The sequence below is a fragment of the Mus caroli genome, unplaced genomic scaffold (assembly GCF_978045245.1).
Source record: "Mus caroli unplaced genomic scaffold, Mus_caroli_1 scaffold_8, whole genome shotgun sequence".
NCBI lineage: Eukaryota > Metazoa > Chordata > Mammalia > Rodentia > Muridae > Mus > Mus caroli.
The window spans coordinates 58,957,140-58,962,708 of record NW_028227263.1 but is presented as its reverse complement, the minus strand read 5'-3'; positions in this window follow the sequence as shown (position 1 = coordinate 58,962,708).

The window sequence follows — 5,569 nt, the reverse complement described above, 5'->3', positions numbered from 1 at the left end:
TAGTTTATCTGGAGGTTCTTTTGCTTTTGTTTTTGTTTTTGTTTTTTTTGTTTGTTTGTTTTTGGTTTTTTTTGTTGTTGTTGTTGGTTTTTTTTGTTTTTCGAGACAAGGTTTCTCTGTATAGCCCTGGCTGTCCTGGAACTCACTTTGTAGACCAGGCTGGCCTCGAACTCAGAAATCCACCTGCCTCTGCCTCCCAAGTGCTGGGATTAAAGGCGTGCGCCACCACGCCCAGCCTTATCTGGAGGTTCTTGATCCACCTGGACTTGACCTTTGTACAAGGAGAGAAGAATGGTTCAATTTGCGTTCTTCTACATGCTGACCGCCAGTTGAACCAGTGCCTTTTGTTGAAAATGCTGTCTTTTTTCCACTGTATGGTTTTGGCTCCTTTGTTAAAGATCAAGTGACCATAGGTGTGTGGGTTCATTTTTGGGTCTTGAGTTCTATTCCATTGATCTACCTGTCTATCTCTATACCAACACCATTTATTATTATTATTATTATTATTATTATTATTATTATTATTATGTAGTATAGCTCGAGGTCAGGGATGGTGATTACCCCAGAGTTATTTTATTGTTTAGAATGATTTTGATATACTAGGTTTCTTGTTATTCTAGATAAATTTGAGAATTGCTATTTCTAATTCTGTGAAAAATTGATTTGGAATTTTGATGGGGCTTGCATTGAATATGTAGATTGCTTTAGCAAAGTTGGTCAGTTTTACTGTGTTAATCCTGAAAATCCACAAGCATGGGATATATTTTCATCTTCTGAAATATTCTTCAGTTTCTTTCTTCAGAGACTTGAGGTTCTTGTAATACAGATCTTTCACTTGTTTGGTTAGCATCACACCAAGATATTTCATATTATTTGTGACTATTGTAAATGGTGTTGTTTCCCTAATTTCTTTCTCAGCCTGTTTATCCTTTGAGTAATGGGAATCTACTGATTTGTTTGAGTTAATTTTTTATATAGTCACTTTGCTGAAGTTGTTTATCAGCTGTAAGAGTTGTCTTGGGGATTTATTTTGGGGGGGATCACCTATGTATACTATAATATCATCTGCAAATAGGAATATTTTGACTCCCTCCTTTCCAATTGTATCCCCTAGATCTCCTTTTGTTGCCTAATTGCTCTGGGTAGAACTTCAAGTACTATATTGAGTAGTTAGGCAGAGAATGAGCAGCCTTGTCTTGTCCCTTGTTTTAGTGGTATTGTTTCCTCCATTTAGTTGGATGTTGGCTATTGGCATGCTGTATATTGCTTTTACTATATTTACGTATGGATCTTGAATTCCAATTCTCTCTAACACTTTTAGCATGAGGGGGTGCTGTATTTTGTCAAAGGCTTTTTTTAGTGTCTAATGAGATGACCATGTAGGGTTTTTTTTCTTTGAGTTTGCTTATGTAGTGGATTACATTGATGGATTTCCATATATTGAATCATCCCTGCATCTCTGGGATGAAGCCTATTTCATCATGGTGAATGATGGTTCTGATGTGTTGTTGGATTTAGTTTGCAAGAATTTTATTGAACATTTTTGAGTTTATATTCATGATGGAACTCTTAAGTATAATATCATATCATCTGCAAAAGGGGTATTTGGGCTTCTTCTTTTTCTATTTGCATCTATTAATTTCATTCTCCTATTTTCTTGTTCCAGTTAGTGTTTTCAGCAATATATACAAAGGGAGTATGGATAAATGGTAGCCCTATCTCATTTTCAATTATAATTGGATTGCTTCAAGTTTTTATCCATTTAGGATCATGTTCCCGGTGGGTTTATCCTACATAGCTGTTATTTTATATTGAGACATGCTGCTTCCAGTTATTCTTTAGAATTTTATCATGAGAGTGTACTGATTTTTTCAAAGCTTTTTATACATTTATTGTGGTGACCATGTGAATTTTGTCTTTCATGCTATTTATATAATTTATTATATTTATGTTATATATGTTGTTGACCCAACCTGATTTTTTGGATAAAGGCAACTTGATTGTAGTGGATGATCTTCTTGATAAATCCACCTATTCGATGTGTAAGTACTTTTTATTACTTTTATTTTTTAACAGTCCTGTCATTGCCTGCCTCTGGGTCAGCCCTCTCACAGTTCCTTATCCCATTCCTCCCCCCCCCATGTTTTCAAAAGGATATGCCCCCCAACCCCCGACCACCACTGGCAGGCCTCCCCTCTCCTTGGGGAAAGGGCACTTCTTCAAGTCTCTTAAGAGATAAGTACCTCATCTCTCAGTGAGGCTAGACTAGGTAGTCTTCTACTATATATGTGTCAGGGGCCTCAGACCAACTTGCTTATGTTTCTTGGTTGGTGGCTTAGTGTCTGAGAGATCTCTGGGGTTAAGGTTAGTTGAGACTGCTGGTCTTTTTCATTGGAAATATTGGTCTGTCTTGTTTACGCATGTGTGTGTGTGTGTGTGTGTGTGTGTGTGTGTGTGTGTGTGCTTACCAGTCTGTTTATTGGAGTATTACTGGCTTCATAAAATGAATTTGGAGGTGATATTTTCTTTCTATTTTTGAAGACTTTAAGTATTGACTGTAGTTCTTTGAACAACTGGTATATGTTATGAATTCATCTGGGCCTGGAATTTTAAAATATAAGATATTTTTGTTAGTTTCAATATCTTCCTTTGTTATAGTTCTCTCTTGGCTGTTGGTCTCATACACAGTTTGGTAGTTTGGGTGCATCAAGAATTTGATACATTTATTTTTAGATTTCCCAACTTAGCAAAAATTTTTTAAGCGTATTTAATATTTATGCTAGAATTTTATATTGTCTTGGATACAAAAGAAAATCCTTCATTATATACTACAAATTACTATGCCTTGACTTGAGCACATCTTATTTTAATGAGAAATACTATTTTTAAGTATGGCAACTCATATTGGGAAGAATAAACTGGCCTAACAATTTAACAGGGGATGTTTCTGATTCTGTTGCCTGCCTTTGGATCTCTTTCTCAAAATTGGGCTGCCTTTTCTCACCTTAGTAGGAGAGGATGTGCTTAGTTCTGCTGTGACTTCATGAACCAAATTGGGTTGGTACCTATCGGGCGGCATCCCTTCTCTTAGGAAAAGGGGTTGGAGAAATAGGAGAGGAGATATGAGGATGGGGCTGGTAGGGGAAGACAGAGGGGAGATGTGATCTGGCTGTAAAGTGAGTAAATTACTTAATGAGAAAAATAAGAAGTCATATGAGTAAGAGTACATTCTACATTCTAATTGAATTTTTAGTAAGAAGTTCTCAAGGTGTTCTGTTATTTTTGTATTTTTGTATACAGGTAAAACAATGTAGTGTGCAGGTTTCTATCTCTTTTAATTTTTACAATTTAAAAATTTCTTATTCTGTACTTCTTTGGCATTTATTGTAATGTTTCTCTGTTCACTCTTTATTCTGTTAACTTGAGTCATATATTTCTTTCTTTTAGTTGGTTAGACTGATGGTTTTTTAATGCTTTATCTTTTCAAAGAACCAATTCATAGATTAATTGAATCTGTGCACTTTTCTTTGCTTTGCTTCTATTTTATTAATTTATACTTTGATTTATATTATTTCCTGCCATCTAGTGGGTTTGATTTAGTTTGTTATGGTTTTGTGCTCATTTTGATTCTTAAAACTTCCCTTTTAACTGTTTTACCTAATTCCCAGAGATTTTCTTGTGCTATATCTTCATTTTATTTGGTTATAGGAATATTTTGACTTCTTGGTCTCTTCTTTGATCTATTCATCATTCAGTGATGAGTTGTTTTACTTTCCATGATTTTCTACAATTATTTGATTTTTTGTTTGCTGTTCATTTTAAGTTTTATTGAATAATAGATAAAGAAGATCATTTTTATTGTATTTGCTAAGGTTTGCTTTGTATGGCAAACTATGATCTATTTTAGAGACATTTCCAAGTGCTTTTTATTATTGTATGTAAAAGAGCTTCTGTACAGCATAGGAAGCAATCTATCATATAGAGTAGACATTCACAGAATGGGAGAGAGTCTTTGTCAGCTGTACATCTGAGACAACTAGTATCCAGATTGTTCAAAGAATTCATAAAACAAATAGTCAAGGACACCAATGACTCAGTTAAATAAATGGGCTAAGAGTCTAAACATAGAGTAATAAAAATGGCTAAGAAATACTAAAAAAGTGTTTCTCATCCTTATCGATCAGAAAAATGCAAATCAAAATACCCCAGTTAGAATAGCAAAGATCAACAAAATAATTAACAACAAATGCTGGAGAAGATGTGAGGTAGGGAAAATATCATTCACTGTTGATGGGAATGCAAACTTGTAAAGTTTCTTTGGAAACCAGTATGGAGAAATCTCAAAATATTAAAAAACAAGAACAAAACAAAACAAAGACCCATTATATGACACAGCTGCACCACTCCTTGGCATATGCTAAAGTACTCAACATCTTACTCTCTAGGTATTTGCTCAGAAGTTTCATCACCACCATTTGTACAATAGCTAGGGAATGGAAATAGCCTATGTATTTTCAATGGATGTGTGGATCAAGATAAACATATACTATACAATAATTCACTTGTAAAAACAAATGAAAACATGCAATTTACAGGCAAACAGATGGAACTAGAAAAAATTATATAGAAGTGAGGAAACCAAGACTCAGGCAGATGCTACATGTGTTGGCTAATTTGAAGCTTCTAGCACCAAATTCTCTCATATGTGAGTATACAATATGGAGTAACTAAAGAACTAAGGAAAGAACAAAGGGTTCCTAAGTGAAGGGAGGAGGAAAAGGTGTCATGGAAGGGAGACAGAGATAAACAACACTAAGTTTGTTTGATAAAGTTTTAAGGAATTATTTTATATTTACCCCAATTTATGCATGGTGTATGTATGTATGTATGTATGTATTATGCATTTATGTTTCTTGAAGTTAAGCCAGACAACACTCTGCACAGGCCTATAAAAATTGAAACCTGACAAAACCCCTAGTACCAAGTATTAGAATCCTCCTTTCAAATGACTGGCCATGGTAGTTGAATTGACTCTTAAAATGACAAAGACTATTGATAATGCTTCCAGATAAATCTCACCTGAATGCCTTTTTCCTGTAATCTAGCCTCCATGTTACTGAAAATACAAATGCAAGATGCCAAGGGACAGAAACAATTAACAGTCCTACCTAGATTCAATATATTTTAAACATGATGAGATATGCATAGATGTATAAGTGTCACTTACGTGGTGGTGGTAAAAAATAGCTGTCTAAGTGGGCTTAAGGCCAACTTTAAGAGGAAGAAAATCAAGACGGATACTGAAAATCCAGCCAGCTCCTCAGGACTAGTGAGGACATAGGCATTAGAAAAGAATCACTATACCAGAATAATTTCTTACTACATTCTAAATCTTACATTTATACCCACAGATAAGTGTAGCTATTGACACTATCAAATAAGTGTCTTCTGACAGAAAATGGATATCGTCAGAGAAACAGCAACTGCATGTAGTGCAGAGATAAACCAATCACAGGAAGCTCAGCCCAACAGATAGTTTTATTTCACAGCTACTGCATCTATGGCTCAG